The 10,239-nt window shown below is 50.7% G+C and overlaps 1 long non-coding RNA gene across 1 annotated transcript in view; it reads left to right on the top strand.

The window, feature by feature from the left end:
* Positions 1-8,214: 8,214 nt before the first annotated feature.
* LOC309637591 overlaps positions 8,215-10,239 on the top strand; it is a 49,997-nt gene continuing 47,972 nt past the window's right edge. Inside the window, exons 1-2 of the long non-coding RNA XR_014250687.1 lie at positions 8,215-8,309; positions 9,315-9,397. This is a non-coding gene — a long non-coding RNA (uncharacterized lncRNA). The remainder of the gene's footprint in view (positions 8,310-9,314; positions 9,398-10,239) is intronic.

Here is a 10,239-nt window from a genome sequence, read left to right as displayed (position 1 = left end):
TCATGCGGGGGCCACATGTTCCCCAAGCTGTTCCCAGCTGCTAGTGCTGGGCCATTGCTACCCAGTGTGGGACTCCCCTTCACAGCTCTGAGACTTTCTCAGGCTGAGGACCCTGTGGGGCTCTCCACCAGATCTTCCTTGCCTCCTTTCTTTCACATATATCAGTCCTCTTTCTGCTTGAGCCCCTCTCCTACTCCTGTTTCCTCTCCTCTTTATCCTTCACAGAGGATGCACTTGTAATTCTCTCTTGGCTTCTGCTTCCCACAGGACCCCCTTGACATACTCTGGTTTTCCAAGTGAACCTCTAATTTCACAAAGGAGCTCAGCTCAAACGTACTGAGTCCCACAGTGCCTGAGGGGCAGAGACCATCCCCATTGCTTTACAGAAGAGGAGACCAGGGTTCCAGGCTGAGTAGATTGCCCGATGTCACCCAGACAGCAAGGGTCAAGCCTTGGATTCCAAATCGGATCTTCACCTCTCTGCAGCCCGGGCTCTTTACAACCTTAGATGCTGTCCTCGAGGAGCCTGGTGAGGTGGCCTGAGTCACTCGAGGTCACCCGGCTCCTCGTGGGAGGAGAGGCTGTGTCCCAGCGTGTGTCCACTCCAGAGGGCTTTTCTTGACTCCTTCACACCTGGGGGACGAGGGCTGTCGGTGGAGATCGTCACTGTCTACCGCACAGGCTGCGGGACCCACTGACCCGCGGAGCTTGGGGACTTGACAGGTGGGTGAGCCGTCAACATGCCTGTCATCCTTTGCGCGTAACTCATCCTGGCACGGTGTTTTGAAAGGAAAAGTCAGACGTCGCTGAAGGGGGCCGGGAATTCAAAGCGCGGCAGCAGGCGGGCGGTCCGCCACCCGGGATGCGCTCGCTTGGCCCCTGCTCCCTCCGGGCTGGACGCGGGTGTGAGGGCCGCACATCAATGAGGACGCCTGTCCTCCGTGACGCGAGCCCCACCCCCTCTAATCCGCCGCATTGTCCACTGAAGTGTCTAATTATGTGTCTTACAACCGCAGAACTCCCCCCAGAGCAACAGGGCCCTTCTGGCAGAATGAAGAGGATGATCGCTCCATCTGTTCCTCCGGCGCCGTCGGGAGGCGGGCGAGGGGGCGCGGGCGGGGCTGCGCGACTGCGCGTGCGTGAGGGCGGGGGCGGGGCAGGAGGGCGGTGGAGCGCAGGTGCCCGGAGAAAGGGGATCCCAGCGGCAGGTGCAGATGCCAAGCTCGCCGCGGCTGAGTATATGCTTAATTACAGTCGACGAAGGGGGCTGTTTTAGTTAAGAATTATAGGAGGCAGGTTCAGATGGAGCTCTGAGCCGAGCTCGAGAAGGTAGCAGGCTGGGAGCTGCCGGGGAGGGCAGACATCTGCGTCTTTAATTGGGGGTGGGCGCGCTCAGAATTTCCTGATACGTAAAAATAATCACCTGGAACACCGGGAGGCTGTAATAGAGAAGTCAGAGCGCCCGCTCCCACCCCCAAAGCCGACTACATTGTTTGGCCTGAAGCAGATCCTTAAATCACAAGCGTATTTCATTCCCCTCCCAATAACGTTATTTCTCTGTGTGTGGAGACCTGGCTCGAGGGGCCCGTGGAAGTACCACCTGGAGCGGAAGGCACAGAGGGGGCGATCAGAAGTAGGCTCTCTTTGGAACCAAACGCCAATATGAGCTTTACCGTTTTCAAAGTGTTTTCTTCTCCGTTGCCTGGTTTTCAACAGGGGTGGGCCCATTTCAAAGCGACGAAGCGGAGAGGCGCTCAGGCTTTCCCGGGGGAGGACACCGCGCAGCGGGACCCGAGGACTCAGTGGGAGTCAAGGAACACTGCGGAAGAAAGGATACGCGGGAGTGGGTTAAGGAGGCGGAGGGTGGGGTGGGAAGAGCGTGTCCCGGGTGGAGGGATGTGATGGGTGAGGGAACCAGATTGCTCGGATGGCTGGGACAGAGAGGGGGGCGAGTTAGCCACCCCAGCGGATTGGAAAAGCAACCCATAGAAATTACATGCCTCTGTGGGCCCAGACTTGGGGGCGGGGGGGGGGAGGAGGGAGAGAGAGAGAAAGAAAGAAAACCCCGTACACACAATAAGTGAAAAGCAATTGAACATTATAGTCCCTGGTGAATTTCATTGTACGGCGCAGCAAATATTGTAAATCCGTCCCCCTTCCTCTCTCTGTTTCTTACTCTCTTGTTCTCTATCACTCTTTTATCATAGTCTCTGCCCGCCCCCAAACGAAGAGTCGCCTTTCCCCTCCAAACCTCCCTGACTCTCTCTTTCACTCTCTGCGCCGACAGTTACCTTCCTTTCTTCCTCCTTCCCCCTCTGTGGCTGTGATTTTGATCCTAGAGCACCCTCTTCCCTTCAATATAAGTTCTGCTCACTTTTGGCTCCTTCCCCCTTGGACGGTTTAGGGCAGGAGTCCACAAACCAGACCTCGCTCGGGCCAAATGCATCCCATCACCTATTTCTGTACGACCCATAAACTGAGAATTTAAAATATATATATATATATATATATATGTTTTTAAATGATTGAAAAGACCTTGTAGAAAGTTTTTCCTCTTGTCATATGTTACATCTCATTGTATGTTTCCCTGTGTAATAGCCTTGAATTTGCTTCTTGGCCCGCAAAGCCTAGACTATTTTACCATTTGGCCCTTTTCAGAAAAAGTTTGCTGACCCCTGGTTTAGGAGAATTGGGTTATGGGTACTTATACAGTAGCATTTTGGGTGCCTGGCCCGGGGCTTCTGGGGTTTTCCAGGCCCTCCTAGGGGGAGGGTCTGAGGGAGGCTGGGGTGAGAGGGGTGAGGCTTCTGTGTGCCAGTCTGGGAGGGCAATTAAGGGGAAGGGGATGGAGGCTGCTTTAAAAAAAAAACCCATTGGTATTTGTCACAGGGGCCAGCCAGGGTCATACTTGTTTTCCTAGGATGGGGAGTGACTTAGAACTACCTGATCATTCCTGAGATTAGGAATGGTGGAGTTCTGCTTCAGGATCGTCTTTCCAAAAGCTGTGGCCCTTTTGTAATCCTTTCTGGAGTCCTTCTCCCATCTTCTTTTCTGAACATTTTTAAAAGCTTGTCATACGAAGCATCTTCCCATAATCACCTGAGCTCCTGGGCGATAGTAGACATGTCTTTTGGTCTGTCTGGCATCCTCCCGGGGAAACCATTCCTGTCCCACTCTATAATAATGGTGCTCTGTCCCTGACTGTCTGAAGGGCTGACACTACACTCTGGTCCCACCACAGGGGTGGACCCATGGCAGTAAAGCAAATCACAATAAAATGAGGTATATCTGTACTAAGCATGGAGCCCCTGACACTTACTGAATTGTGAGAGGAGCCACCCAGGTGGGCACCGTGCCTGGCACTGCCCCTTCACAGCCATTCTGGGCAGTGTTCATTGCAGTCATCACGGCCAGCACAGATCTGTCTTTAGGATGGAGTGGTCAGATACACACCTAACAATTTCGAATTTCTCTTAGTTATGTCCTAAAGCTGTGACAGTCAGAGTCAAAAGGTCGCAGTGTATTGAACACCTGCTGTATTCATAATGTGCCCCAGCACATGTTCTTCTATAGGCCTGACAGTATGCTTTTACTTTTAGTATAAAAGTCTCTCTGACTTAGTTTTTATTCTTTTATTAGGGGTGATTTGCTAGGTGTGATTTATAACTTTCTCCCTATATGAGATTGTTCATATCAAATATGAAAATACTACTACTAATATTAGTGACAGCTCACACTTATTGAACACTTACCCAGTGCCAGGCTCTGGACAAAGGGCTTTACTGGCCTGATCTCCTCTAATCCTTACTATAACTCAGGGATATGGGTGCCATTAGTCCCATTTTACAGATGACAAAACCAAGTCTCTTGCCCAAGCGCACAAAGATATTAAATATTGGCATTAGCAACTAAACTTGGTTTTACTTTAAAAGAAGACTAATAATATGGGCTAGAGAAATGGGGAGCTTTCATGAAGGACACCCATCACGTGCTTTGAAGACAGGTCAGGATTTACTGCCCATTAGCTCTATGACCTTGAGCATCTTACCAAACTTCCTTGGGCCTCGATTTCTTCATCTCTAGAGTAGGGGTGATAATTTCATCTTGAGGGAGAGAATCAAATGAGAAACATAAAGTTCCCGGCACATCGTTAGGGCCACAGTTGGAGCTCAATCCCTTTTACTTTTTCTTCCACCAGAGGAGACTGGATCATACTGGTTTCCAGAGAGTCCATGCAGTGGAATTTAAGCTCCCTGAGAAGTTGGTTTTTGGTCATTTTGTTTATGCCATATCTCCTGCAGCAGAACGGTGCCTGGCACATCACAGGCACTCCATACGTGTTTGTTGAATTGAGTTCTCTCTTTCTGTGAGTCTGCAGTTCTGTCACATGTGACTAACAGTGGCTCCCCAAGGGCTGGTTGGGACCAGGGGGCGGAGGGGGATCCAGGAGCAAAGCTTTGCATGGAGGAGGGGGAAGATCCACCCTCAGCTCACTCAACAGCCCTCCAGGAGCCAGATCTAGTGGCCTGCAGTGTTGTTTAGAACTCAGCCCTGGCCGCCCTGCCTGGGAGAGCAGCTTGGGAGTTAGTTGCCGGAGATGCCTGATGCGTGTCCTGAAGCAGTCAGTGGATGCAGCTCCAGCCGCGCCTCTTTCTTCCTTCTCCCAGGCTTGTCCGGGCCTCTGCCTGCGAGACCTCACCCATCTGCACAGCGGCCGGGCTCAGAAAGAATCCTTCTTCAACGCCAAGTATCAGCAGGGCTCTCAGGGTGTGAATTATTCATCGACAAGCCCAGCACCCATCTGTCTCCAGTCAGCGCTGCTGGCACCTCTCCGCACCCAGAGCTGCCCAGGGCATCCCCGTGGATTCCTCGGAGTGAAGACGAGCCCCTGAGCCTTTTGCCTTAATTGGAGAGATGATGGGGCGAACAAGAGGCTCTAAAGTGTGTATTTGAAATCAATTTGCTCCTTGAAGCGGCATGAAAACGAAAGGCTGAGGGAGGCCCACTGTGAGGGCATTGCCCTGGTGCCACGTCAGCTCAGGCTCCGCTAATGACCTGTGGCTAACAGCCTTCTCACACCTTTGCTCCGAAGAGGTTGGCAGAGGCCAGGCGGGGGTCGGGGGTACGCGGCTTTCTAGTCTCAGAGGTTTCACAGGGCACAGCCTCTGAGAATCAGGGACAGAAGACAGGGGGCCTGAACACTTGCACATTTGCGGTGGCCGCCCTGGGAGGCCTGGTGCACCCCGCTGGCTTCTGGGGAGGAGCAGGGGTGGGGGAAAGGCAGTAAGATTTCAGAGATTTAAAGAAGAGGTTCAGTTGCCTGTGAACGCAACCAGCTTTTAGAAATCTCTGGAGGTAACAGGTGTGGCAGCAAATCTGTAGGACAAGAGGCAGAAGAAGGCATATATATGGGTTGCTGGTTAATTCTAAGGGGCAAAATGGCCATTTTCCTATGTTGAAATAATAAGGCAGGAATTATTCGTGTGCATCTTTCATGACCAGTGACTGAGGGTCTCCAGGGGAAAAAAATAAGGGCTTCCTCAGGAGGGAGGTATACTCTAGTAAAGAGTTCCCCGAGAATAAGTAACAATTGTGACTTTTGCCTCATAGCAGGCTATTTAAAGATGTTGATTGGCTCTGGTTTCTCTTTTAGAGCCAAGCACCGTACATTATATGTTGTATCAAACATTACATCGCAGTCACATCATAAGTATATATATATATTATATATAATATATATTATACATATATATTATACATAATACCTATATTATATATACCACATATATATTATAATGTACTCCTATCATATGTATATATGTAGATATATTTATTTTTATATATTATCTATATTTTAAAGAAGTTTTAGAGGTTTGCTTTTGAACTTACTTGGCTATGAATAGTCACTCATTTAATTTGCTATTGGCTCTGCTTTCTAAGTTATCATCATGCATAATCAAGAGTTCTTGCAAAGCAAGGTAACCAACTCACAGATTGTCTTCGTATGTAATACAGTCTTTATGAAAACTAAACTTGACGGTGAACAAAATGGACCTAATGTTTGTAAACATTGAATTAGACATTTATTCATTCTGATTTTGCATATTTTTCTTTAAATGTTTCAGGCCAGTGCCTTTTATTTTTTCCTCTTCTCTGACATGTTTGTGAGACCTGGAAGGTGGCGTGTGCGTGTGCGCCTCTGTGTGTATGTGTGTGTGTGTGTGTCTGTGCACGTGTGTGTATGCATGTGTCCTAATGGATAGAACAGGCTTGCTTGGCTGGGGGTGGGTCGATGGGGAGCCTGGAGGAGGTGCTGTCAGGGTCTCCAGGCTTCCAGAATCTTATTTCTGCAGGTCCTCCTGGCTCTTTCCCTTGAGTGAAACAATAAGCTTGGCAAGGTTTGTGCTTAGGTAAGGAGGCCCAGGACTCATGGTCAGTCAGCACCTCCAGGTGAGGAAAACCTTAGACGGTGCCAAACCCAGGAGGACCTGCTAAGAAATCCAGTGACAACCATGGCCCTTACACTCACAGCACAAAAGTCAAGAAATACAGAGAGAAGGCGGGTACCCTCTCCTGGCGTGGGGTCTCCTGAGGGGGGTGTGTGTGTGCATCACTTCACTCAGCAGAGGAGTAGTGGAGTTGTTTTCATGCCAGCCTGAAGAGGAGGGAGGGGAAGAACAGATGGGACGGGAGCTTTGTCACCATCACCTGATCTGATCAGTGGCCTCCTTTCATTAACATTTTATAGCCTGGCACTAACAGCGGGAGCATTCAACACTAGCATGGGGTTGACCCGGTTCTGAGTATCAGGGGCCCTCGGAGACGCATGCGCATGCGTTCCAGTCTGGCCCTGACCACTTGGTGAGCCCCGCTGGCTATTTGGGGAGAGGGGCGCAGGAGGAATGAGGAGGGACCAGTACTGAAAGGGCACCTTCTGACTGCCAGGCACTGCACCCATGACTTACTTCCTAACTTTATGCCTCAAGCAATATGTGTCCTTTCTCAACTGAGGCAGTGGAAGCTACGGAGTATTAAAATGTTGAACCCGAAGTGACACAGCTAGGATGTGGCAGCGGCGGGATTCGAACTCAGAGCAGTCACACTCAAACCCCGCACTGTTTCTTTCATACTCTGCTGCTGCCCGGAATTCCTTGGCTCTCAAGTATGTTGGTGGAATTTCTGGTATGCCTCAAAAAAGATGAGCGTCCCTTCCAGTAAATCGTTCCTTCCCTGAAACTGAGAAGAGAGAAGAGGTGGATGCTGAGGTGCCTCTGTGTCGGGCAAAGATGCCCAGCAGAGGAATCAGGTGGGGGCTGAAGTCTAGCCCGCATGTCACCTGCCGGTCGGTACCCTGGTGTTGGGCTTCATCAGGCCAGAGAGGGTTGCCTGTCAAGTCCTATGCCCCTGAGACCACATCTACCCAGACAGGTGCCGCTTAATAAGTTGTACAAAGACACTGTCTTAGTTTGGGTTTTCCTGGAAGCAGACCCGGAGACCAATATTGTAGTGCAAGTCTTTTGTCTGGGAGGGGATCCCAGGAAGCGCTAGCAGGGAGGAGGGAAGTAAGGCAGGGAAGGGGGAGGCAGAATTATCCAGGTATGTATCAAGGTGGTTATCACTGTGGACAACCAGAGCCCCGGCTCGCCGGGGAGCTCTGGGGAACAGCAGAGAACATTGCCCTGAAGTCATCCCGGTGCCTCATCGGCCATCACGCAGGGCTGCTTCCGGGGGCTGCTCCGCTTTCCCCACACGCAGGTCGTGCTCCTGGGGCGGCGGACAGCCCTCCCGCCTGACGAGCTGCCCTGGTTGCAGGTGTGTGCAGAGGACATCTGGGCGGGGTGGAGCCAGCATCTACCCGGGCGCCCTTTACGTGAACCCGACACCGGGTCCAAGACTTGTATTCTGCTGGATCTAATCGACCCAAGTGATTATCTATGCCCCCAAGCCCATTCATCAACTGCAGTGTGAACATAGACACCCATCTGTGACATTGTCTGGAGAAAAAGCCCATGGCCGCTAAAGCATCAGCATGACATAAAGCCTCCCGACTTTATAATCAAGTCTGGGCTCTGTTCCTGGCTCTGATGGACCCTTTCTTCGTTTTCTGCCTCTTTCCCTTCCCGCCGCCCCCCCCCCCCCACACCACCTTCGGAAGCCAATAAGGAAATCCAGGTTCCCTGGCTTCCTGCCTTCCTGTTTTTATCCTCTGGACCTCCGGAAGGGTTGGCAGGAACAGGAGGTGGCCGCCTGGAGTGACGGCACGAAGCTCTGGAGTGGGGCTTGCGAAGTGCTGGGGTGATCTTGAAGCTGTGTGTGCCACTTTCTCTGACATTGTTTGTTTAATGGCGGTGGTGGCCAGTGGAAACTTGGAGGAGGCTCAGTTGACCCTTGGCATCTCCCCCAACAAAACTGATTCCTTGCTTCGGCTGAATCCCCAAACCTCAGAACCCGCTGCGCCTTCCAGCACTCTCCCCGGACCACCTGGGGCTGCAATTTTGCTTGTTCTCAGGCTAAATTGCCAACTGCAGCAGAGCTGAAGCAGGAGTTTAGCAGAAGTGTAAAGAGTTGATTCAAATCAGAAACGCCCAGACGCAAAATTGCGACTGCTTTAGTTTCTGTTTCCTCCAGCTCGGTTGCCGTCGTTCCCTGGAGGGTTATGATCCTACTTTCCAGCTCCCCTTGACGATTTCTGCCCAGCACAGACACAGCTCCCGAGGAGGGGATGGCCCAACCCTGTTGCTTCATTTGGCACTGCTGATCTAATGAGGTGTAAATCCCACAGATGCCGCTCGGGGCGGCCAACATAGTAATTTATACCAATTGGTGTGATTAGACGAAGCCCTCAATCATCCTGCAGTGTCGCGCTGCAATCTGTCATAGTTCTCATCAGACGTGCTTCACCCTGGCTTTGTGCTGGTCTGAGTATGTGCTTTCATGGGTCCTGCTCAAGAGCCCAAACATAAGAGTGAGAAAGGGGCCCAAGGACTCATGACCGCCTACCAGGAGTGAGGACGCTTCCTCCCCTTCACCTGGGAGGGGACTGGCCGAAAGGTCACAGACGTGGGCTCAAAGCCTGACTCCTTGGGCATGAATCGCCGCTCTACCCCCAGTAGGCTGCTTTCCTTGGGAAAGTGACTCCACCCCTGTTGCCTCAGTCTGTTCATCTGTAACGTGGGGTGATAATAATGCTACAATCCTCATATAGTTGTTAGGAGGATTAAATGAGTTAATATTGGTAAAGTGCTTAGAAACATACCTGGCACATAGTATTTGTCAAATAAGTAAATTCTCTTATTTTTTTCTGTCCACTCCAGAAAGGCTCTGAGGAATCCACCAGTGAAGATACACAAAGACCAGTAAAATGACTGAGGAACTCAAGAACCACATAAGGAAAGGGGTAAGGAGAGAGGGTTGTCGTCTGTTGTATTAAGGAGGGCTCTTTGGGCTCCAAGGAACACTTATTCATCCAATGACTATGTACCGATCACTTACCGTGTACCAGCCAGCATGCTCGTTGCTGGTCTTAACAACAGTGACCTCGTGGAGCTTGCATTTGAGTGTTACTTGTACCAAGCCCAAGTAAACAACCAAATAAATGAGATGATTTCAGAGTGACAGAGACATGAAGAAAGTAAACAGGATGGAGTGAAAGGGCGGAGTGGGGTGGAGGGCAAATACATGTTGGGTGATCAGGAAAGGCCTCTCTGACAAGGTGACGTGACAAGAAAGAACCAGCCGTGTGAAGCTCTGGGAGGAGAACTTTCCATACAGAGGGAACAGCACGTGCAAAGGCCCCGAGGTAGGTGGGAGCTCGGAGAGTTGGAGGAATAGCAAGAAAGCTGTTGTGGCTGGAGCAAAATGAAGGAAGGAGAGCGGTTTGTAGAGGTTGGATGGGGCCAGATCGTGCAGGGCCTTATCGGGTAAAGTGTTCGACTTTTATTTTAAGGACTTTGGGTGCTTGAAGCAGACAAATGGCATAGTCTCCGTTACCATTTTAAATCTTTTCTTTTTATTATTTTGCATTCTTCTTTTTTTTTAAGTCTTTACTGAATTTGTTACAATACCACTTCTGTTTTATGTTTTTTGGTTTTTTGGCCATGAGGCATGTGGGATCTTAGCTCCCCAAGCAGGGATCAAACCCGCACCCCCTGCATTGGTAGGCGAAGTCTTAACCACTGGCCCTCCAGGGAAGTCCCCTCCTTTACCATTTTAAAACATTTAGAAATCCAACTCTAGGTA

The sequence above is a fragment of the Balaenoptera physalus genome, assembly GCF_965194825.1.
Source record: "Balaenoptera physalus genome assembly, chromosome: 11".
Taxonomy (NCBI): Eukaryota; Metazoa; Chordata; class Mammalia; order Artiodactyla; family Balaenopteridae; genus Balaenoptera; species Balaenoptera physalus.
Note: the sequence above shows the minus strand (reverse complement) of the source record. Positions and strands in the feature narration are given on the sequence as shown.